The following is a 26,270-nucleotide window of genomic DNA, read 5'->3' on the forward strand; positions in this document are numbered from 1 at the left end:
TAGGGGCTGGAGGGGGTTACAGAGATAGGGAGGGGTGTAGGGGCTGGAGGAGGTTACAGAGATAGGGAGGGGTGTAGGGGCTGGAGGAGGTTACAGAGATAGGGAGGGGTGTAGGGGCTGGAGGAGGTTACAGAGATAGGGAGGGGTGTAGGGGCTGGAGGAGGTTACAGAGATAGGGAGGGGTGTAGGGGCTGGAGGAGGTTACAGAGATAGGGAGGGGTGTAGGGGTTGGAGGGGGTTACAGAGATAGGGAGGGGTGTAGGGGCTGGAGGAGGTTACAGAGATAGGGAGGGGTGTAGGGGTTGGAGGGGGTTACAGAGATAGGGAAGGGTGTAGGGGCTGGAGGAGGTTACTGAGATAGGGAGGGGTGTAGGGGCTGGAGGAGGTTACAGAGATAGGGAAGGGTGTAGGGGCTGGAGGAGGTTACAGAGAGAGGGAAGGGTGTAGGGGCTAGAGAAGGTTACAGAGGTAGGAAAGGGTGTAGAGGCTGGGGTGAGGTTATAGAGATAGGGAGGGGTGTTGGGCCTGGAGGAGGTTACAGAGATAGGGATGGGTGTAGGGGCTGGAGGAAGTTACAGAGATAGGGAGGGGTGTAGGGGCTGGAGGAGGTTACAGAGATAGGGAGGGGTGTAGGGGCTGGAGGAGGTTACAGAGATAGGGAGGGGTGTAGGGGCTGGAGGAGGTTACAGAGATGGGGGGGTGTCGGGGCTGGAGGAGGTTACAGAGATAGGGAGGGGTGTAGGGGCTGGAGGAGGTTACAGAGATAGGGAGGGGTGTAGGGGCTGGAGGAGGTTACAGAGATAGGGAGGGGTGTAGGGGCTGGAGGAGATTACAAAGATAGGGAGGGGTGTAGGGGCTGGAGGAGGTTACAGAGATAGGGAGGGGTTTAGGGGCTGGAGGAGGTTACAGAGATAGGGAGGGGTGTAGGGGCTGGAGGAGATTACAAAGATAGGGAGAGGTGTAGGGGCTGGAGGAGGTTACAAAGATAGGGAGGGGTGTAGGGGCTGGAGGAGGTTACAGAGATAGGGAGGGGTGTAGGGGCTGGAGGAGGTTACAGAGATAGGGAGGGGTGTAGGTGCTGGAGGAGGTTACAGAGATAGGGAGGGGTGTGGGTGCTGGAAGAGGTTATAGAGATAGGGAGGGTGTAGGGGCTGGAGAAAGTTATAGAGATAGGGGGGGGTGTCGGGGCTGGAGGAGGTCACAGAGATAGGGAGGAGTGTAGGGGTTGGAGGAGGTTACAGAGATAGGGAGGGTCGTAGGGGCTGCGGGAGGTTACAGAGATAGGGAGGGTTGTAGGGGCAGGAGGAGATTACAAAGATAGGGAGGTTGTCGGGGCTGGCAGAGTTTACAGAGATAGGGAGAGGTGTAGGGGCTGGAGGAGGTTTCGGAGATAGGGAGGCGTAAAGGGGCTGGAGGAGGTCACAGAGATAGGGAGGGGTGTAGGGGCTGGAGCAGGTTACAGAGATAGGGAGGGGTGTAGCGGCTGGAGGAGGTTACAGAGATAGGGAGGGGTGTAGGGGCTGGAGGGGGTTACAGAGATAGGGAGGGGTGTAGGGGCTGGAGGAGATAATAGGGATAGGGAGGGGTGTTGGGGCTGGAGGGGGTTACAGAGATAGGGAGGAGTGTAGGGGCTGGAGGAGGTTACAGAGATAGGGAGGGGTGTAGGGGCTGGAGTTGATAATAGGGATAGGGAGGGGTGTTGGGGCTGGAGGAGGTTACAGAGATAGGGAGGGGTGTAGGGGCTGGAGGAGGTTACAGAGATAGGGAGGGGTGTAGGGGCTGGAGGAGGTTACAGAGATAGGGAGGGGTGTAGGGGCTGGAGGAGGTTACAGAGATAGGGAGGGGTGTAGGGGCTGGAGGAGATAATAGGGATAGGGAGGGGTGTTGGGGCTGGAGGAGGTTACAGAGATAGGGAGGGGTGTAGGGGCTGGAGGAGGTTACAGAGATAGGGAGGGGTGTAGAGGCTGGAGGAGGTTACAGAGATAGGGAGGGGTGTAGGGGCTGGAGGAGGTTACAGAGATAGGGAGGGGTGTAGGGGCTGGAGGAGGTTACAGAGATAGGGAGGGGGTGTAGGGGCTGGAGGAGGTTACAGAGATAGGGAGGGGTGTAGGGGCTGGAGGAGGTTACAGAGATAGGGAGGGGTGTAGGGGCTGGAGGATGTTACAGAGATAGGGAGGGGGTGTAGGGGCTGGAGGAGGTTACAGAGATAGGGAGGGGTGTAGGAGCTGGGGAGGTTACAGAGATTGGGAGGGGTGTAGGGGCTGGTGGAGGTTACAGAGATAGGGAGGAGTGTAGAGGCTGGAGGAGGTTACAGAGATAGGGAGGGGTGTACGGGCTGGGGGAGGTTACAGAGATAGGGAGGGGTGTCGGGGCTGGGGAGGTTACAGAGATTGGGAGGGGTGTAGGGGCTGGAGGAGGTTACAGAGATAGGGAGGGGCGGAGGGGCTGGAGGAGGTTACAGAGATAGGGAGGGGTGTCGGGGCTGGAGGAGGTTACAGAGATAGGGAGGGGTGTAGGGGCTGGGGTAGGTTACAGAGATGGAGAGGGTTGTAGGAGCTGGGGAGGTTACAGAGATTGGGAGGGGCGTAGGGGCTGGAGGAGGTTACAGAGATAGGGAGGGGTGTAGGGGCTGGAGGAGGTTACAGAGATAGGGAGGGGTGTAGGGGCTGGAGGAGGTTACAGAGATAGGGATGGGTGTAGGGCTGGAGGAGGTTACAGAGATAGGGAGGGGTGTAGGGGCTGGAGGAGGTCACAGAGATAGGGAGGGGTGTAGGGGCTGGAGGAGGTTACAGAGATAGGGAGGGGTGTAGGGACTGGAGGAGGTTACTGAGGTAGGGAGGGGTGTAGGGGCTGGAGGAGGTTACAGAGATAGGGAGGGGTGTAGGGGCTGGAGGAGGTCACAGAGATAGGGAGGGGGTGTAGGGGCTGGAGGAGGTCACAGAGATAGGGAGGGGTGTAGTGGCTGGAGGAGGTCACAGAGATAGGGAGGGGTGTAGGGGCTGGAGGAGGTTACAGAGATAGGGAGGGGTGTAGGGACTGGAGGAGGTTACTGAGATAGGGAGGAGTCTAGGGGATGGAGGAGGTTACAGAGATAGGGAGGAGTGTAGGGGCTGGAGGAGGTTACAGAGATAGGGAGGGGTGTAGGGACTGGAGGAGGTTACTGAGATAGGGAGGGGTGTAGGGGCTGGAGGAGGTTACAGAGATAGGGAGGGGGTGTAGGGGCTGGAGGAGGTCACAGAGATAGGGAGGTCTATAGGGGCTGGAGGAGGTTACAGAGATAAGGAGGGGGTGTAGGGGCTGGAGGAGGTTACAGAGATAGGGAGGGGTGTAGGGGCTGGAGGAGGTTACAGAGATAGGGAGGGGTATAGGGGCTGGAGGAGGTTACAGAGATAGGGAGGGGTGTAGGGACTGGAGGAGGTTACAGAGATAGGGAGGGATGTACGGGCTGGAGGAGGTTACAGAGATAGGGAGGGGTGTCGGGGCTGGGGAGGTTACAGAGTTTGGGAGGGGTGTAGGGGCTGGAGGAGGTTACAGAGATAGGGAGGGGCGTAGGGGCTGGAGGAGGTTACAGAGATAGGGAGGGCTGTAGTGGCTGGAGGGGGTTACAGAGATAGGGAGGGGTGTAGTGGCTGGAGGAGGTTACAGAGATAGGGAGGAGTGTAGGGGCTGGAGGAGGTTACAGAGATAGGGAGGGGTGTAGGGACTGGAGGAGGTTACTGAGATAGGGAGGAGTCTAGGGGATGGAGGAGGTTACAGAGATAGGGAGGGGTGTAGGGGCTGGAGGAGGTTACAGAGATAGGGAGGGGTGTAGGGGCTGGAGGAGGTTACAGAGATAGGGAGGGGTGTAGGGGCTGGAGGAGGTTACAGAGATAGGGATGGGTGTAGGGGCTGGAGGAGGTTACAGAGATAGGGAGGGGTGTAGGGGCTGGAGGAGGTTACAGAGATAGGGAGGTCTATAGGGGCTGGAGGAGGTTACAGAGATAGGGAGGGGTGTAGGGGCTGGAGGAGGTTACAGAGATAGGGAGGGGTGTAGGGGCTGGAGGAGGTTACAGAGATAGGGAGGGGTATAGGGGCTGGAGGAGGTTACAGAGATAGGGAGGGGTGTAGAGGCTGGAGGAGGTTGCAGAGATAGGGAGGGGTGTAGGGGCTGGAGGAGGTTACAGATATAGGGAGGGGTATAGGGGCTGGAGGAGGTTACAGAGATAGGGAGGGGTGTAGAGGCTGGAGGAGGTTGCAGAGATAGGGAGGGGTGTAGGGGCTGGAGGAGGTTACAGATATAGGGAGGGGTATAGGGGCTGGAGGAGGTTACAGAGATAGGGAGGGGTGTAGAGGCTGGAGGAGGTTACAGAGATAGGGAGGGGTGTAGGGGCTGGAGGAGGTTACAGAGATAGGGAGGGGTGTCGGTGCTGGGGAGGTTACAGAGATTGGGAGGGGTGTAGGGGCTGGAGGAGGTTACAGAGATAGGGAGGGGCGTAGGGGCTGGAGGAGGTTACAGAGATAGGGAGGGGTGTAGGGGCTGGAGGAGGTTACTGAGATAGGGAGGGGTGTAGGGGCTGGGGGTGGTTACAGAGATGGAGAGGGTTGTAGGAGCTGGGGAGGTTACAGAGATTGGGAGGGGCGTAGGGGCTGGAGGATGTTACAGAGATAGGGAGGGGTGTAGGGGCTGGAGGAGGTTACAGAGATAGGGAGGGGTGTAGGGGCTGGGGGAGGTTACAGAGATAGGGGGGGTGTAGGGGCTGGAGGAGGTTACAGAGATAGGGAGGGGTGTAGGGGCTGGATGAGGTTACAGAGATAGGGAGGAGTCTAGGGGATGGAGGAGGTTACAGAGATAGGGAGGGTTGTAGGGGCTGGAGGAGGTTACAGAGATAGGGAGGGGGTGTAGGGGCTGGAGGAGGTCACAGAGATAGGGAGGGGGTGTAGGGGCTGGAGGAGGTCACAGAGATAGGGAGGGGTGTAGTGGCTGGAGGATGTCACAGAGATACGGAGGGGTGTAGGGGCTGGAGGAGGTTACAGAGATAGGGAGGAGTGTAGGGGCTGGAGGAGGTTACAGAGATAGGGAGGAGTGTAGGGGCTGGAGGAGGTTACAGAGATAGGGAGGAGTGTAGGGGCTGGAGGGGGTTACAGAGATAGGGAGGGGTGTAGGGGCTGGAGGAGGTTACAGAGATAGGGAGGAGTGTAGGGGCTGGAGGAGGTTACAGAGATAGGGAGGGGTGTAGGGACTGGAGGAGGCTACAGAGATAGGGAGGGGTATAGGGGCTGGGGGAGGTTACAGAGATAGGGAGGTGTGTAGGGGCTGGAGGAGGTTACAGAGATAGGGAGGGGTGTAGGTGCTGGAGGAGGTTACAGAGATAGGGAGGGGTGTAGGGGCTGGAGGAGGTTACAGAGATAGGGAGGGGTGTAGGGGCTGGAGGAGGTTACAGAGATAGGGAGGGGTGTAGGGGCTGGGGGAGGTTACAGAGATAGGGAGGGGTATAGGGGCTGGAGGAGGTTACAGAGATAGGGAGGGGTGTAGGGGCTGGAGGAGGTTACAGAGATAGGGTGGGGTGTAGGGGCTGGAGGAGGTTACAGAGATAGGGAGGGGTGTAGGGGCTGGAGGAGGTTACAGAGATAGGGATGGGTGTAGGGGCTGGAGGAGGTTACAGAGATAGGGAGGGGTATAGGGGCTGGAGGGGGTTGCAGAGATAGGGAGGGGTGTAGGGGCTGGAGGAGGTTACAGAGATAGGGAGGGGTATAGGGTCTGGAGGGGGTTGCAGAGATAGGGAGGGGTGTAGGGGCTGGAGGAGGTTACAGAGATAGGGAGGGGTATAGGGTCTGGAGGAGGTTACAGTGATACGGAGGGGTGTTGGGGCTGGAGGAGGTTACAGAGATAGGGAGGGGTGTAGGGGCTGGAGGAGGTTACAGTGATACGGAGGGGTGTTGGGGCTGGAGGAGGTTACAGGGATAGGGAGGGGTGTAGGGGCTGGAGGAGGTTACAGAGAAAGGGAGGGGTGTAGGGGCTGGAGGAGGTTACAGAGATAGGGAGCGGTGTAGGGTCTGGAGGAGGTTACAGAGATAGGGAGGGGTGTAGGGGCTGGAGGAGGTTACAGAGATAGGGAGGGGTGTAAGGGCTGGTGGAGGTTACAGAGACAGGGAGGGGTGTCGGGGCAGGAGGAGGTTACAGAGATAGGGAGGGGTGTAGGGGGCTGGAGGAGGTTACAGAGATAGGGAGCGGTGTAGGGTCTGGAGGAGGTTACAGAGAGAGGGAGGGGTGTAGGGACTGGAGGAGGTTACAGAGTTAGGGAGGGGTGTAGGGGCTGGAGGAGGTTACAGAGATAGGGAGGGGTGTAGGGGCTGGAGGACGTTACAGAGATAGGGGGGGGTATAGGGGCTGGAGGGGGGTTACAGAGATAGGGAGGGGTATAGGGGCTGGAGGAGGTTACAGAGATAGGGAGGGGTGTAGGGGCTGGAGGAGGTTACAGAGAAAGGGAGGGGTGTAGGGTCTGGAGGAGGTTGCAGAGATAGGGAGGGGTGTAGGGGCTGGAGGAGGTTACAGAGAAAGGGAGGGGTGTAGGGTCTGGAGGAGGTTGCAGAGATAGGGAGGGGTGTAGGGGCTGGAGGAGGTTACAGAGAAAGGGAGGGGTGTAGGGTCTGGAGGAGGTTACAGAGATAGGGAGGGGTGTAGGGGCTGGAGGAGGTTACAGAGATAGGGAGGGGTGTAGGGTCTGGAGGAGGTTACAGAGATAGGGAGGGGTGTAGGGGCTGGAGGAGGTTACAGAGATAGGGAGGGGTGTAGGGGTTGGAGGAGGTTACAGAGATAGGGAGGGGTGTAGGGGCTGTAGGAGGTTACAGAGATAGGGAGCGGTGTAGGGGCTGGAGGAGGTTACAGAGATAGGGAGTCCAGGCAGGATGATAAGGGGTTAACCGGGGGGAATTATCTCGGGAACGCTCTTGGCTCAGGAAGGGAGTGGAAAGTCTGAGTGAGTTTGGCAATGACACTGGACTGAAACACTAAATAATTTGTGTCGTATCTCACTGATGTCCTGCTCATTAATTCATGGGGGTGTCGGGTATCTCTGATCGTTAATCAGACTCTCGTAACGTCGCCCCACCCACCGGTCACCTGGGCAGTGCCAGGGGGCAGCAGACCCGGACCATGCCCCCAAATCTGCACCCGCACACGCAACCCCCCCCCCGCCCCACCACCCACACACATCACTGCACCCCTTATCCACCCCCCCCACTACCCACACACATCACTGTCCCCCTTATCCACCCCCCCCACTACCCACACACGTCACTGTCCCCCTTATCCACCCCCCCCACTACCCACACACATCACTGTCCCCCTTATCCACCCCCCCCACTACCCACACACATCACTGTCCCCCTTATCCACCCCCCCCACTACCCACACACGTCACTGTCCCCCTTATCCACCCCCCCACTACCCACACACACCCCCTTATCCATCCCCCCCCCACTACCCCACACACATCACTGTCCCCCTTATCCCACCCCCCCCACTACCCACACACATCACTGTCCCCCTTATCCACCCCCCACTACACACACATCACTGTCCCCCTTATCCACCCCCCCACTACCCACACACATCACTGTCCCCCTTATCCACCCCCCCACTACCCACACACATCACTGTCCCCCTTATCCACCCCCCCCACTACCCACACACATCACTGTCCCCCTTATCCACCCCCCACTACCCACACACATCACTGTCCCCCTTATCCACCCCCCCCCACTACCCACACACATCACTGTCCCCCTTATCCACCCCCCCCACTACCCACACACATCACTGTCCCCCTTATCCACCCCCCCCACTACCCACACACATCACTGTCCCCCTTATCCACCCCCCCCACTACCCACACACATCACTGTCCCCCTTATCCACCCCCCCCACTACCCACACACATCACTGTCCCCCGTTATCCACCCCCACCCACTACCCACACACATCACTGTCCCCCTTATCCACCCCCCCACTACCCACACACATCACTGTCCCCCTTATCCACCCCCCACTACCCACACACATCACTGTCCCCGTTATCCACCCCCCCACTACCCACACACATCACTGTCCCCTTATCCACCCCCCCCACTACCCACACACATCACTGTCCCCCTTATCCACCCCCCCCACTACCCACACACATCACTGTCCCCTTATCCACCCCCCCCACTACCCACACACATCACTGTCCCCCTTATCCACCCCCCCCACTACCCACTACATCACTGTCCCCCTTATCCACCCCCCACTACCCACACACATCACTGTACCCCTTATCCACCCCCCCCCACTACCCACACACATCACTGTCCCCCTTATCCACCCCCCCCCACTACCCACTCACATCACTGTCCCCCTTATCCACCCCCCCCACTACCCACACACATCACTGTCCCCCTTATCCACCCCCCCCACTACCCACACACATCACTGTCCCCCTTATCCACCCCCCCTCACTACCCACACACATCACTGTCCCCCTTATCCACCCCCCCCCCACTACCCCACACACATCACTGTCCCCCTTATCCACCCCCCCCCCCACTACCCACACACATCACTGTCCCCCTTATCCACCCCCCCCACTACCCACACACATCACTGTCCCCCTTATCCCACCCCCCCCACTACCCACACACGTCACTGCACCCCTTATCCACCCCCCCACTACCCACGCACATCACTGTCCCCCTTATCCACCCCACCCCACTACCCACACACATCACTGTCCCCCTTATCCACCCCCCCCCACTACCCACACACACCACTGTCCCCCTTATCCACCCCCCACTACCCACACACATCACTGTCCCCCTTATCCAACCACCCCCACTACCCACACACATCACTGTCCCCCCTTATCCAACCACCCCCACTACCCACACACATCACTGTCCCCCTTATCCAACCACCCCCACTACCCACACACATCACTGTCCCCCTTATCCACCCCCCCCCACTACCCACACACATCACTGTCCCCCTTATCCATCCCCCACTACCACACACATCACTGCCCCCCTTATCCACCCCCCCACTACCCACACACATCACTGTCCCCCAATCCACCTCCACCGCTACTCAGACCGATCGCTACCACTGCCCCCCTCCCCCCCCACCAATTGCCCACAGAGTGGCAGCAGACCCCCCTGTCCCTCCCCGCACCCCCACCAGAGATCCCATCTGCCCCCCTCCCCCCCCCCCCCCCCCCCACCCACTGGAGATACATCTTACCCGCCGCCCTCCTCCCCCTGCCTCAGACAACGATCTGGCCTCACTCACCGCCCCCCCTCCCAGAGAATGGTCTGGCCTCACTCCCCCCCGCCGCCCCCCTCCCAGAGAATGGTCTCGCCTCACTCCCCCCCACCGCCCCCCTCCCAGAGAATGGTCTGGCCTCACTCCCCCCCACCGCCCCCCTCCCGGAGAATGGTCTGGCCTCACTCCCCCCCACCCCCCCCCCTCCCAGAGAATGGTCTGGCCTCACTCCCCCCCGCCGCCCCCCTCCCAGAGAATGGTCTGGCCTCACTCCCCCCCGCCGCCCCCCTCCCAGAGAATGGTCTGGCCTCACTCCCCCCCACCGCCCCCATCCCAGAGAATGGTCTGGCCTCACTCCCCCCCGCCGCCCCCATCCCAGAGAATGGTCTGGCCTCACTCCCCCCCGCCGCCCCCATCCCAGAGAATGGTCTGGCCTCACTCCCCCCCGCCGCCCCCATCCCAGAGAATGGTCTGGCCTCACTCCCCCCCGCCGCCCCCATCCCAGAGAATGGTCTGGCCTCACTCCCCCCCGCCGCCCCCATCCCAGAGAATGGTCTGGCCTCACTCCCCCCCGCCGCCCCCATCCCAGAGAATGGTCTGGCCTCACTCCCCCCCGCCGCCCCCATCCCAGAGAATGGTCTGGCCTCACTCCCCCCCGCCGCCCCCATCCCAGAGAATGCTCTGGCCTCACTCCCCCCCGCCGCCCCCATCCCAGAGAATGGTCTGGCCTCACTCACAGAGAGGAACATCTGACCCGCCTCCTCCTCCCTCCCCACCAGACACTGATCAGCCTCCCCCCACACCACCCCCACCAGAGAACGATCTGACCCACCTCTCCCCTCCCTCCTCCCCTCCCCCCTCCCCCTCCCCCCCAACCCCCCCCACCCCTCCCTCCCCCCCACCACTGCTCTGAGTCAGGGAGCCGTTGGAATCTCGGACTCGCTCTTCAGCAGCTGGAGCGCCCGATTCAGACATTTATTTCGCAGTCCATTACGGCGCGGATCCCGATCGGCGAACGGTGCGGTGAAGGGGGAAATGCTGATAAAGTTGGGCGGGCGGTTCATTATTTCAATTTTAAATACATGTAAATGTCTTTAAATCGCCGTTGCGCCCGTTTCGGGCGTGAATCGAATCGCCGCAATTCCCGGGTTTGGGTAAAGTGGCGATCTGCGCGGACGCGGATCGCGGTAATGGCCGCACACCCGACTTTACCACGTCCCGGCGCAACGCAGCGGTAAAATCAGGCCCATCGTTGGACTTCCGATGCATTCGGACTCTCCCTCAGGACAGGAGGACCCTAATCCGGAGCGCCACCCTGAACTCAGACTCAAAACACAACCTCAACTACTGTCACTGGGCTAGTTAGAATCATAAAATCCACAGGCCATTCGGCCCATCGGATCTGCACCAACCACAATCCCACCCAGGCCCTATCCCCATAACCCCATACCCTAGCTAGTCTTCCTGACACTAAGGGGCAATTTAGTATGGCCAATCCACCTAACCTGCACATCTTTGGACACTAAGGGGCAATTTAGTATGGCCAATCCACCTAACCTGCACGTCTTTGGACACTAAGGGGCAATTTAGCATGGCCAATCCACCTAACCTAAACGTCTTTGGACACTAAGGGGCAATTTAGCATGGCCAATCCACCTAACCTACACGTCTTTGGACACTAAGGGGCAATTTAGCATGGCCAATCCACCTAACCTGCACATCTTTGGACACTAAGGGGCAATTTAGTATGGCCAATCCACCTAACCTGCACGTCTTTGGACACTAAGGGGCAATTTAGCATGGCCAATCCACCTAACCTACACGTCTTTGGACACTAAGGGGCAATTTAGCATGGCCAATCCCCCTAACCTACACATCTTTGGACACTAAGGGACAATTTAGCATGGCCAATCCACCCAACCCGCACATCTTTGGACACTAAGGGGCAATTTAGTATGGCCAATCCATCTAACCTGCACATCTTTGGACACTAAGGGGCAATTTAGCATGGGCAATCCCCCTAACCTACACATCTTTGGACACTAAGGGACAATTTAGTATGGCCAATCCATCTAACCTGCACATCTTTGGACACTAAGGGACAATTTAGCATGGCCAATCCACCCAACCCGCACATCTTTGGACACTAAGGGGCAATTTAGCATGGCCAATCCCCCTAACCTACACATCTTTGGACACTAAGGGACAATTTAGTATGGCCAATCCATCTAACCTGCACATCTTTGGACACTAAGGGACAATTTAGCATGGCCAATCCACCCAACCCGCACATCTTTGGACACTAAGGGGCAATTCAGCATGGCCAATCCCCCTAACCTACACATCTTTGGACACTAAGGGACAATTTAGCATGGCCAATCCACCCAACCCGCACATCTTTGGACACTAAGGGGTAATTTAGTATCGCCAATCCACCTAACCTGCACGTCTTTGGACACTAAGGGGCAATTTAGCATGGCCAATCCACCTAACCTACACGTCTTTGGACACTAAGGGGCAATTTAGCATGGCCAATCCCCCTAACCTACACATCTTTGGACACTAAGGGGCAATTTAGCATGGCCAATCCACCCAACCCGCACATCTTTGGACTGTGGGAGGAAACCCAGGCAGACATGGGGAGAACATGCAGACTCCGCACAGACAGTGAGCCAAGCCGGGAATTGAACCCAGGTCCCTGGCGCTGTGAAGCAGCAGTGCTAACCACTGTGCCACCCCAAGTAGTCCAGAGACCCACAGCAGAACACTCAGGGGACCCGGGTTCAAATCCCAGCACAGCAGAAAGTGAATTTTGAGAGTGTGTGTGTGTCTCGAAGGAGTTTGTCATCGACTTCAGGAAGCATAAAGGAGAACATGCCCCTGTCTACATCAATGGGGATGAAGTAGAAAGGGTCGAGAGCTTCACGTTTTTAGGTGTCCAGATCACCAACAACCTGTCCTGGTCCCCCCCACGCCGACACTATAGTTACGAAAGCCCCACCAACGCCTCTACTTTCTCAGGAGGCTGAGGAAATTCGGCATGTCAGCTACGACTCTCACCAACTTTTACAGATGCCCCATAGAAAGCATCCTTTCTGGTTGTATCCCAGCTTGGTCTGGGCTCCTCCTCTGCCCAAGACCACAAGGAACTACAAAGGGTTGTGAATGTAGCCCAATCCGTCACGCAAACCAGCCTCCCATCCATTGACTCTGTCTACACTTCCCGCTGCCTCGGGGAAAAGCAGCCGGCATAATCAAGGACCCCGCGCACCCCGGACATTCTCTCTTCCACCTTCTTCCGTCGGGAAAAAGATACAAAAGTCTGAGGTCACGTACCGACCGACTCAAGAACAGCTTCTTCCCTGCTGCTGTCAGACTTTTGAATGGACCGACCTTGCATTCAGTTGATCTTTCTCTACACCCTAGCTGTGACTGTAACACTACATTCTGCATCCTCTCCTTTCCTTCTCTGTGAACGGTATGCTTTGTCTGTATAGCGCGCAAGAAACAATACTTTTCACTGTATCCCAATACATGTGACAATAATATATCAAATCAAATCAGATTGTACAAGGAGCGGTGTACATGACTACCTATTGACACAGCGGGGGGGGCGGGGGGGCGAGGGGGGTTGGGCGTGACTACTTACTAACACAGCAGGGGATAGGCGTGACTACCCATTGATGCAGCAGGAGGTTGGGTGTGACTACCTATTGACACAGCAGGGGATTGGGTGTGACTACCTCCTGACACAGCAGGGGAGTTGGGCATGACTACCTATTGACACAGTGGGGGATTGGGCCTGAGGACCTATTGACACAGCGGGGGGTAGGCGTGACTACCTATTGACACAGCGGGGGATTGGGTGTGTCTGCCTATTGACACAGCGGCGGGGGGGGGGTTGGCATCACTACCTATTGACATAACGGGGGGGGGTAGGCGTTACTACCCATTGACACAGCGGGGGGTTGGGCGTGACTACCTATTGACACAGCGGGGGAGTTGGGCGTGACAACCTATTGACGCTGCGGGGGGGGGGTTGGGGGTAACTACCTTTGACACAGCGGGGGGTAGGCGTGACTACCTATTGACACAGCGGGGGATTGGGTGTGTCTGCCTATTGACACAGCGGGGGGTAGGCGTGACTACCTATTGACACAGCGGGGGATTGGGTGTGTCTGCCTATTAACACAGCGGCGGGGGGGGGGGTTGGCATCACTACCCATTGACACAGCAGGGGGTTGGCGTATCTACCTATTGACACAGTGTGGGGTTAGGTGTGACTACCAATTGACACAGCGGGGGATTGGGTGCGACCACCTGTTGACACAATGGGTTGGGTTAGAGTCATAGAGATTTACAGCATGGAAACAGGCCCTTCGGCCCAACTTGTCCCTGCCGCCCTTTTATTTTTGACCCCTAAACTAATCCCAATTGCCCACATTTGGCCCATATCCCTCGATACCCATCTTATCCATGGAACTATCTAAATGCTTTTTAAAAGACAAAATTGTACCCACCTCTACTACTATCTCTGGCAGCTCGTTCCAGACACTCACCACCCTCTGTGTGAAAAAATTGCCCCTTTGGACCCTTTTGTATCTCTCCCCTCTCACCTTAAACCTATGCCCTCTAGTTTTAGACTCCCCTACCTTTGGGAAAAGATATTGACTATCTCGCTGATCTGTGCCCCTCATTATTTTATAGACCTCTATAAGATCACCCCTCAGCCTCCTACGCTCCAGAGAAAAAAGTCCCAGTCTATCCAGCCTCTCCTTGTAACTCAATCCATCAAGTCCCGGTAGCATCCTAGTGAATCTTTTCTGCACTCTTTCTAGTTTAATAATCTCCTTTCTATTGAGCAGCCTGGGAATGGAGGGATACAAACGATTGGTCTAGTTGGACCAAGGAGCGGCACAGGCTTGGAGGGCCGAAGGGCCTGTTTCCTGTGCTGTACTGTTCTTTGTTCTTTGTTCTTTGTTCTATAATAGGGTGACCGGAATTGCACACAGTATTCCAAGTGTGGCCTTACCAATGTCTTGTACAACTTCAACAAAACGTCCCAACTCCTGTATTCAATGTTCTGACCAATGAAACCAAGCATGCCGAATGCCTTCTTCACCACTTCAACACAGTGAAGGGGCTGGAGGAGATTACAGAGATAGGGAGAGTTGTAGGGGCTTGAGGAGGTTACAGAGATAGGGAGGGGTGTAGGGGCTGGAGAGGATTGCAGAGATAGGGAGGGGTGTAGGGGCTGGAGGAGGTTACAGAGATAGGGAGGGGTATAGGGGCTGGAGGAGGTTACAGAGATAGGGAGGGGTGTAGGGGCTGGAGGAGGTTACAGAGATAGGGAGGGGTATAGGGGCTGGAGGAGGTTACAGAGATAGGGAGGGGTGTAGGGGCTGGAGGACGTTACAGAGATAGGGAGGGGTGTAGGGGCTGGAGGAGGTTACAGAGATAGGGAGGGGTGTCGTGGCTGGAGGTTGCAGAGATAGGGAGAGGTTTAGGGGCTGGAGGAGGTGACAGGGATAGGGAGGGGTGTTGGGGAGTTGACAGTGTCCTGGTTGGTATCTTGTTACGGGACTCTGGGATTTGGGAAGGCGCTCGGAGGGACCTCGAATTTTTCAGCAAGGATCAGGCTGTGTCTGTTCAATAAAGACAAACCCTTCAGGGATTTACGGGTTAATCTCCTTCGCAATGTCCTGCTGTCCTGAGCCTTTACACAGGGCAACGCAACTTGCAGATCCAATCCGTGAACAATATTCAGAAGCTTGGTGTTAAACCTCAACACTGTGGAATTTATGCGGGGGTGAATGTGTTTGAACTACACACACTAGCAAATTCCCATCCAACTCGGATTTCCAGTTTGCTGACGTCATCACCGTAGTGGGTCGGATCTCAAACAATGTTGAGACAGAGAACAGGAATGAGATAGAGAATCTGGTGAACTGGTGCGGCAACAATAATCTCTCCCTCAATGTCAACAAAACGAAGGAGATTGTCATCGACTTCAGGAAGCGTAAAGGAGAACATCCCCCTGTCTACATCAACAGGGACAAAGTAGAAAGGGTCAAGAGCTTCAAGTTTTTAGGTGTCCAGATCACCAACAACCTGTCCTGGTCCCCCCCACGTCGACACTATAGTGAAGAAAGCCCCACCAACGCCTCTACTTTCTCAGAAGGCGAAGGAAATTTGTCATGTCAGCTACGACTCTCACCAACTTTTACAGATGCTCCATAGAAAGCATTCTTTCCAGATGTATCACAGCTTGGTCTGGGCTCCTGCTCTGCCCAAGACCGCAAGGAACTACAAAGGGTTGTGAATGTAGCCCAGTCCCATCACACAAACCAGCCTCCCATCCATTGACTCTGTCTACACTTCCCGCTGCCTCGGGAAAAGCAGCCGGCATAATTAAGGACCCCACGCACCCCGGACATTCTCTCTTCCATCTTCTTCCATCGGGAAAAAGATACAAAAGTCTGAGGTCTCGTACCAACCGGCTCAAGAACAGCTTCTTCCCTGCTGCCGTCAGACGTTTGAATGGACGGACAATTAGCTAATTTCATTTTCCTCTACACCCTAGCTATGACAGTAACACTACATTCTCTCCAGTACAGAAGGCACGCTGCACTGTTGGCGGATCAGTAGTGAGGGAGTGCCGCACTGTCAGAGGGTCAGTGCTGAGGGAGTGCTGCAATGTCAGAGGGTCAGTGCTGAGGGAGTGCCGCACTGTCAGAGGGTCAGTGCTGAGGGAGTGCCGCACTGTCAGAGGGTCAGTGCTGAGAGTGTGCCGCACTGTCAGAGGGTCAGTGCTGAGAGAGTGCCGCACTGTCAGAGGGTCAGTACTGAGGGAGTGCCGCACTGTCAGAGGGTCAGTGCTGAGGGAGTGCCGCACTGTCAGAGGGTCAGTACTGAGGGAGTGCCGCACTGTCAGAGGGTCAGTGCTGAGGGAGTGCCGCACTGTCAGAGGGTCAGTGCTGAGGGAGTGCTGCACTGTCAGAGGGTCAGTGTTGTGGGAGCGCCGCACTGTCAGAGGGTCAGTGCTGAGGGAGTGCCGCACTGTCAGAGGGTCAGTGCTGAGGGAGTGCCGCACTGTCAGAGGGTCAGTGCTGAGGGACTGCCGCACTGTCAGAGGGTCAGTGCTGAGGGAGTGCCGCACTGTCAGAGGGTCAGTGCTGAGGGAGTGCCGCACTGTCAGAGGGTCAGTGCTGAGGGAGTGCTGCACTGTCAGAGGGTCAGTGCTGAGGGAGTGTCGCACTGTCAGAGGGTCAGTGCTGAGGGAGTGCCGCACTGTCAGAGGGTCAGTGCTGAGGGAGTGCCGCACTGTCAGAGGGTCAGTACTGAGGGGAGAAGGAAAGGAGAGGGTGCAGAATGTAATGTTACAGTCATAGCTAGGGTGCAGAGAAAGATCAACTTAATGCGAGGTCGGTCCATTCAAAAGTCTGCTGGCAGCGGGGAAGAAGGGTTGCACGGTGGCACAGTGGGTTAGCACTGCTGTCTCACAGCTCCAGGGTCCCGGGTTTGGTTCCCGGCTCGGGTCACTGTCTGTGTGGAGTTTGCACATTCTCCTCGTGTCTGCGTGGGTTTCCTCCGGGTGCTCCGGTTTCCTCCCACAGTCCGGAGATGTGAGGGTTAGGTGCATTGGCCATGCTAAATTCTCCCGAGTTTTAATGGGATTAGCAGGATAAATACGTGGGGGTTGTCGGGATAGGGCCTGGGTGGGATTGTTGTTGACGCACACTCGATGGGCTGAATGGCCTCCTTCTGCACTGTAGGGATTCTATAGAAACTTTTCTCGAGTCAGTCATATGTGATTTCAGACTTTTGTATCTTTTTCCCGGCGGAAGAAGGTGGAAGAGAGAATGTCCGGGGTGCGTGGGGTCCTTGATTATGCTGCCTGCTTTTCCCGAGGCAGCGGGAAGTGTAGACAGAGTCAATGGATGGGAGGCTGGTTTGCGTGATGGATTGGGCTACATTCACAACCCTTTGTAGTTCCTTGCGGTCTTGGGCAGAGCAGGAGCCCAGACCAAGCTGTGATACAACCAGAAAGAATGCTTTCTATGGGGCATCTGTAAAAGTTGGTGAGAGTTGTAGCTGACATGCCAAATTTCCTTAGTCTTCTGAGAAAGTAGAGGCGTTGGTGGGGCTTTCGTAACAATAGTGTTGGCGTGGGAGGGACCAGGACAATTTGTGAGAGAGATATGGGACAATTGGGGGTGAAATATGCATGGAGACTAAATCGAAAAGGCTTAATCAGACATTCTTGCCTCTGAACTCGGTATAAATCAATTAATCATTAATTTAATCTTGTGATTTGACAAAAGGTACGCAATCAATAGCTTAAGGACAAAGATTAGAAACTGGTGGTTGGTGAAAAGCATGTCCTTTGACTAGGTTCACCAGATAAGGCCGGAAGCCAGGCCGTTGCTAGGGGCTGTTCAAGGCCTAAACATTAACCAGAAGCCTGACAATGGATTAGCGCCAAGCTTTGATTATGGCCTTCAATAAAAGGGCAATGTCGAAGCTGATTGGTAGATGGTTATCGATAGGGAACCAATGTCACTTAACGTACCTGTGTCAAAGGTAAACACTCCCTCCCCTGACCTTTGACACCTGTCTGCGACCTTTGAACCTGGTTAACCACTCCATCCTGAACCAAGGCCTCTCTGTGGCTGGATGAGGCTATTCCCACCTGGTGCCTCTCTCATCAAATGAATCAGAGCCCTTACACCACTCTTTATCCCTGTAACCTCCTCCAGCCCCGACACCCGTCCCTATCTCCGTAACCTCCTCCAGCCCCGACACGCCTCCTGATCTCTGTAACCTCCTCCAGCCCGGACACCCGTCCCTATCTCCGTAACCTCCTCCAGCCCCGACACGCCTCCTGATCTCTGTAACCTCCTCCAGCCCGGACACCCGTCCCTATCTCCGTAACCTCCTCCAGCCCCGACACGCCTCCTGATCTCTGTAACCTCCTCCAGCCCCTACACCCCTCCCTATCTCTGGAACCTCCTCCAGCCCCGACAACCCTCTCGATCTCTGTAACCTCCTCCAGCCCCCACACCCCCTCCCTATCTCTGTAACCTCCTCCAGCCCCTACACCCCTCCCTATCTCTGTAACCTCCTCCAGCCCCAACAACCCTCCCGATCTCTGTAACCTCCTCCAGCCCCTATACCCCTCACTATCTCTGTAACCTCCTCGAGCCCCTACACCCCTCCCTATCTCTGTAACCTCCCCGAGCCTCCACACCCTCCCTATTTTGTAACCTCCTTCAGCCCCCTACACTCATCCCTATCTCTGTAACCTCCTCCAGCCCCTACACCCCTCCCTATCTCTGTAACCTCCTCCAGCCCCTACACCCCTCCCTATCTCTGTAACCTCCTCCAGACCCTACACCCCTCCCTATCTCTGTAACCTCCTCCAGACCCTACACCCCTCCCTATCTCTGTTACCTCCTCCAGCCACTACTCCCCTCCCTATCTCTGTAACCTCCTCCAGCCCCTACACCCCTCCCTATCTCTGTAACCTCCTCCAGCCCCTACACCCCTCCCTATCTCTGTAACCTCCTCCAGCCCCGACAACCCTCCCTATCTCTGTAACCTCCTCCAGCCCCTACACCCCTCCCTATCTCTGTAACCTCCTCCAGCCCCTACACCCCTCCCTATCTCTGTAACCTCCTCCAGCCCCTACACCCCTCCCTATCTCTGTAACCTCCTCCAGCCCCCTACACCCCTCCCTATCTCTGTAACCTCCTCCAGCCCCTACACTCCTCCCTATCTCTGTAATCTCCCTCTGCTCAGACATTCCCTCTGCTTCCATGCCCTCCCTGAATCCTGCCTCTCGAGGAAGATTGCAATTGGACCCTCACTCCCTCCCTCATTCTCTCAATCATTCACTACCTAACTTCCTCACACCCTCCCTCCCTCGCTTCCTCTTTTCTTCGTTCCCTCCCTCCCTCCCTCCCTCCCACGCTCCTGTTCTCCCTTCCTCCACCATCCCTTTTCTCTCCCTTGCCCCCTCCCCCATTTCCTTAAACTGTCTGGAAAGTACAGAAGCCTGGCTAATTATTAAACCCAAGTGGAAGTCACCTCGTATCTTGTTGCCAAGGTGATTGTGCACATTGTACAGGGAGCAATATACGTGACTACCTATTGACACAGCGGGGCGGGTGGGGAGGGGTGACTAGCTATTGACACAGCGTGGGATACGCGTGACTACCTATTGACACAGCGGGGGATTGGGCGTGACTACCTATTGACACAGCGGGGGACTGGGTGGAGCCCTATCTTAAACAAGGACTTTCTCACACAAACCTGACCGCCCCCCCCACTTGACAGTCCACCTGGTTATCCCAGTGTTACCCCAGGACTCGGGGCAGCAGAAGGCCATTCAGCCCCATTCGGGGCTGTCCCACAGTGCAAGGAACTGTGCACAGTGACTCCCAGTGTGATACAGAGACTGGAACTGTGCACAGTGACTCCCAGTGTGATACAGAGACCGGAACTGTGCACAGTGACTCCCAGTGTGATACGGAGACTGGAACTGTGCACAGTGACTCCCAGTGTGATACGGAGACTGGAACTGTGCACAGTGACTCCCAGTGTGATACAGAGACTGGAACTGTGCACAGTGACTCCCAGTGTGATACAGAGACCGGAACTGTGCACAGTGACTCCCAGTGTGATACGGAGACTGGAACTGTGCACAGTGACTCCCAGTGTGATACGGAGACTGGAACTGTGCACAGTGACTCTCAGTGTGATACAGAGACCGGAACTGTGCACAGTGACTCCCAGTGTGATACAGAGACCGGAACTGTGCACAGTGACTCCCAGTGTGATACAGAGACCGGAACTATGCACAGTGACTCCCAGTGTGATACAGAGACTGGAACTGTGCACAGTGACTCCCAGTGTGATACGGAGACCGGAACTGTGCACAGTGACTCCCAGTGTGATACGGAGACTGGAACTGTGCACAGTGACTCCCAGTGTGATACAGAGACCGGAACTGTGCACAGTGACTCCCAGTGTGATACAGAGACCGGAACTGTGCACAGTGACTCCCAGTGTGATACAGAGACTGGAACTGTGCACAGTGACTCCCAGTGTGATACAGAGAGCGGAACTGTGCACAGTGACTCCCAGTGTGATACAGAGACCGGAACTGTGCACAGTGACTCCCAGTGTGACACGGAGACCGCAACTGTGCACAGTGACTCCCAGTGTGATACAGAGACTGGAACTGTGCACAGTGACTCCCAGTGTGATACAGAGACTGGAACTGTGCACAGTGACTCCCAGTGTGATACGGAGACCGGAACTGTGCACAGTGACTCCCAGTGTGACACGGAGACTAGAACTGTGCACAGTGACTCCCAGTGTGATACAGAGACCGGAACTGTGCACAGTGACTCCCAGTGTGATACAGAGACCGGAACTGTGCACAGTGACTCCCAGTGTGATACAGAGACTGGAACTGTGCACAGTGACTCCCAGTGTGATACAGAGACTGGAACTGTGCACAGTGACTCCCAGTGTGATACAGAGACCGGAACTGTGCACAGTGATTCCCAGTGTGATACAGAGACCGGAACTGTGCACAGTGACTCCCAGTGTGATACAGAGACCGGAACTGTGCACAGTGACTCCCAGTGTGATACAGAGACCGGAACTGTGCACAGTGACTCCCAGTGTGATACAGAGACCGGAACTGTGCACAGTGTCTCCCAGTGTGATACGGAGACCGGAACTGTGCACAGTGACTCCCAGTGTGATACAGAGACTGGAACTATGCACAGTGACTCCCAGTGTGATACAGAGACCGGAACTGTGCACAGTGACTCCCAGTGTGATACAGAGACCGGAACTGTGCACAGTGACTCCCAGTGTGATACAGAGACTGGAACTATGCACAGTGACTCCCAGTGTGATACAGAGACTGGAACTGTGCACAGTGACTCCCAGTGTGATACAGAGACTGGAACTGTGCACAGTGACTCCCAGTGTGATACAGAGACTGGAACTGTGCACAGTGACTCCCAGTGTGATACAGAGACCGGAACTGTGCACAGTGACTCCCAGTGTGATACAGAGACCGGAACTGTGCACAGTGACTCCCAGTGTGATACAGAGACCGGAACTGTGCACAGTGACTCCCAGTGTGATACAGAGACCGGAACTGTGCACAGTGACTCCCAGTGTGATACAGAGACTGGAACTGTGCACAGTGACTCCCAGTGTGATACAGAGACTGGAACTGTGCACAGTGACTCCCAGTGTGATACAGAGACCGGAACTGTGCACAGTGATTCCCAGTGTGATACAGAGACCAGAACTGTGCACAGTGACTCCCAGTGTGATACAGAGACCGGAACTGTGCACAGTGACTCCCAGTGTGATACAGAGACCGGAACTGTGCACAGTGACTCCCAGTGTGATACGGAGACCGGAACTGTGCACAGTGACTCCCAGTGTGATACAGAGACCGGAACTGTGCACAGTGACTCCCAGTGTGATACAGAGACTGGAACTGTGCACAGTGACTCCCAGTGTGATACAGAGACCGGAACTGTGCACAGTGACTCCCAGTGTGATACAGAGACCGGAACTGTGCACAGTGACTCCCAGTGTGATAGGGAGACTAGAACTGTGCACAGTGACTCCCAGTGTGATACAGAGACCGGAACTGTGCACAGTGACTCCCAGTGTGATACAGAGACCGGAACTGTGCACAGTGACTCCCAGTGTGATACAGAGACCGGAACTGTGCACAGTGTCTCCCAGTGTGATACGGAGACCGGAACTGTGCACAGTGACTCCCAGTGTGATACAGAGACTGGAACTATGCACAGTGACTCCCAGTGTGATACAGAGACCGGAACTGTGCACAGTGACTCCCAGTGTGATACAGAGACCGGAACTGTGCACAGTGACTCCCAGTGTGATACAGAGACTGGAACTATGCACAGTGACTCCCAGTGTGATACAGAGACTGGAACTGTGCACAGTGACTCCCAGTGTGATACAGAGACTGGAACTGTGCACAGTGACTCCCAGTGTGATACAGAGACTGGAACTGTGCACAGTGACTCCCAGTGTGATACAGAGACCGGAACTGTGCACAGTGACTCCCAGTGTGATACAGAGACCGGAACTGTGCACAGTGACTCCCAGTGTGATACAGAGACCGGAACTGTGCACAGTGACTCCCAGTGTGATACAGAGACCGGAACTGTGCACAGTGACTCCCAGTGTGATACAGAGACCGGAACTGTGCACAGTGACTCCCAGTGTGATACAGAGACCGGAACTGTGCACAGTGACTCCCAGTGTGATACAGAGACTGGAACTGTGCACAGTGACTCCCAGTGTGATACAGAGACTGGAACTGTGCACAGTGACTCCCAGTGTGATACAGAGACCGGAACTGTGCACAGTGATTCCCAGTGTGATACAGAGACCAGAACTGTGCACAGTGACTCCCAGTGTGATACAGAGACCGGAACTGTGCACAGTGACTCCCAGTGTGATACAGAGACCGGAACTGTGCACAGTGACTCCCAGTGTGATACAGAGACCGGAACTGTGCACAGTGACTCCCAGTGTGATACAGAGACCGGAACTGTGCACAGTGACTCCCAGTGTGATACAGAGACTGGAACTGTGCACAGTGACTCCCAGTGTGATACAGAGACCGGAACTGTGCACAGTGACTCCCAGTGTGATACAGAGACCGGAACTGTGCACAGTGACTCCCAGTGTGATAGGGAGACTAGAACTGTGCACAGTGACTCCCAGTGTGATACAGAGACCGGAACTGTGCACAGTGACTCCCAGTGTGATACAGAGACTGGAACTGTGCACAGTGACTCCCAGTGTGATACGGAGACCGGAACTGCGCACAGTGACTCCCAGTGTGATACAGAGACCGGAACTGTGCACAGTGACTCCCAGTGTGACACGGAGACTAGAACTGTGCACAGTGATTCCCAGTGTGATACAGAGACTGGAACTGTGCACAGTGACTCCCAGTGTGATACAGAGACCAGAACTGTGCACAGTGACTCCCAGTGTGATACAGAGACCGGAACTGTGCACAGTGACTCCCAGTGTGATAGGGAGACTAGAACTGTGCACAGTGACTCCCAGTGTGATACAGAGACCGGAACTGTGCACAGTGACTCCCAGTGTGATACGGAGACCGGAACTGTGCACAGTGACTCCCAGTGTGATACAGAGACTGGAACTATGCACAGTGACTCCCAGTGTGATACAGAGACCGGAACTGTGCACAGTGACTCCCAGTGTGATACAGAGACTGGAACTGTGCACAGTGACTCCCAGTGTGATACAGAGACAGGAACTGTGCACAGTGACTCCCAGTATGATACTGAAGGAGGAAATTTTCCAGAAAACCATATTTGTATCATCAAACATATTTTTATTGGACTAATTGGCACCACTCATAACGGGCCAACAATGCAGAGGGGCACCCCCGGATGGATATTCGATCGGGTCTCCCCCTGCACAGCTGAGAGACTCACGAATTTCAGAAACTGCGGGAGATCCCTAATCTGCCTAGCAACAGCCTGTAGCTGCATTTTAAACTGGCCAAGGAAGATCAAGATCCCTATGAAACGAGACAGAGAGTGGGTTATCAAAACCAAGCTATCACTGAAATATTACCAATTCGGCCAAGGCAGACATAAAAATCTGATAAACTAAGAGATAAGGATAAAAGGTTAAGAATGAAATACCCCAGACACCCAACAGGACAGGATGACATTAACACTCAATCTCACAAGCAGGAAACACAGACACGGAACAATAGGACCAATTTAAATAAGAAGACACATAGAGATAGTAATGGGAAACGCATTTAGACACCGGGGCAGGACCAAGTAATCCCATTAACACGAACACACACCATACAAATGCTAATCCATGAAACTTCCTAGGGACTTTTGAAACTGACAGACCACTTTATACATATTGTAAAAAGATGCATAATCAAATGTTCCCGCTCAAATTTGGAGCCCTATAAAGATCCAGGGCTGATGTAATCCAATTGAGATCAACGTGGCCAAGCCACTGTTTCTGAGCTGGCTACGGGGGTCTCCCTGGGATCCCAGTAATTGTACAATAAAGACACGCTTTGAACCTTGATTTGCGACTCAACGTCTATTCTGCACTGGTAAGGGATATTTCCCTACAACAAAATGGCGTAGTCACAGCAGGATTTGATATCTGACTTCTGACTGATGGCCACAGTTTGAAAGTCGGGATCAAATTTAAACGAATCTGATACAAATCCAGAGCAGTCAAAGGCGAGTGCAGGTCTCCGTTCAAAGTGAGGTACCTTTAAGGGTTAGGGTTTGTCTGTTTTAAGTATTGTTGTCTTGTAGAACTGTATAATCTTGCCTAAGTTTTTAAATTGAAACAGAAGTCCGCACTAAAGAGGTACAGGTCAGAACGACCGCGTGGAAGAAGGTAAGTAACTTTTAACTTTAATAGGAGTAAAGGACCAGAGGTAAAGATAACAGGTTTTGGGCTATTTGATAACAGGAATTAAGACTAATATAAAGATAAGTACCGCATGCAGAACTAATTGGTGTAACTAACCCAGGATTGTAAATGAAACCACTGTCTGTGCCAAGGCAATAGGACAAGGGAGTGCTTGACTCAAGGTGCCCTACCCTAAACTGGACGTTAAGAGGAGAAATCTCCCACGCTAAGGTTGGGTTTTGAAGCGGGCGCTAAGAGACACAGGCACTCAGGGTGCAAGGCACGGACAGTGTAAATCGGGTAACAACACTGACTCTGAAGGGACGAACAACCTCAGAGTCGATACAGTTACTAACTATAACAGGGGCTTTGATAACAGAGTACAGGTGTGTAAGTGTTGAGGAAAAGTGGACCCGATCCATCCTGACCAAGAGACACGACGACGGAGGATCCATTAGGGACCCGGGCGGAGTTTGATAACCTTGTTCGTCTGTAGGGAACACCACAGCCCATAGCAGGATACCCGGTTTTGGGGGGTAACGGATCAACCCTGCTAGTGGGGGTGGTGGCCGAGCGGGAGGCGTTGTACTTAGAGGGGCTGGGAACAGGGGCGGACAAACCCACTAAACAACCAGCACACATCCCAATAAGACAACACAAAATAGTCCAAGCGTGAGGTGTCAGGAATAGTTGGGGGAGCCCAGGGGAAAGAGACCCACTGGAACCTCACTACGAGGCTCTACAGCAATACAGACGGTGCTGGGGCAGTATCAGTGACAGGAGTTGAGGCACTTTTACTGTAGCAGCCAGCATGCGGGGGTTGCAGGACTGCTAGACAGAAAAATGGCAGACCACGTTGTTAAGGGAGAAACTGCAGTAGCTCTCATTTTGAAGTATCTGTTAGCCAGAGAAGCGATTGTTGCAAAGATGAAACGGAACGGGTGGAACGCATCACAAACTTTAGAAGATCAAAGAAAGTGGGTAGACGGAGTTAAACGGGACAAAACAAAAGTAATGGGAGTAATATTAGTGACCCAGTTAGCTGGACTAATTGAGGAAGTAAATGCCTCTATGGAGGAGAGACACAAAGAGACAGAGCAAATTAAAGTATTACAGGAGAGAGTGAGGGAATTAGAATACAGAAACCACACTGCGGAGATAACGCAGAGATCAGAGGAAACGGACCCTCGGCGCCCATACGAGTCAGTGCAGAAACATACAGCCACTCCAGCATCAAAAGAAAACATAGACAATTATAATCTAGCGCCAGTCACGAGAGGAGGGACGTTAGCACAACCAAAGGCAACCTATAAGCCTTTTACGCCAGGGGAAAGGCAGCAGATGGATAGGAGAGATCTTAGTTTTTGTATTTCAGTGTGTTTGTGAGATCTGGTAGCTTGTCGAATGTAGGTAGTTGTTGTTGTAATTAGATTGAGAGCAGGGAGCTCTTTGTTCCTGTGGAATGTTTGCTACAGGCAGTAGGTGCAGT

The sequence above is a fragment of the Mustelus asterias genome, unplaced genomic scaffold (genome assembly GCF_964213995.1).
Source record: "Mustelus asterias unplaced genomic scaffold, sMusAst1.hap1.1 HAP1_SCAFFOLD_1346, whole genome shotgun sequence".
Classification (NCBI taxonomy): Eukaryota; Metazoa; Chordata; class Chondrichthyes; order Carcharhiniformes; family Triakidae; genus Mustelus; species Mustelus asterias.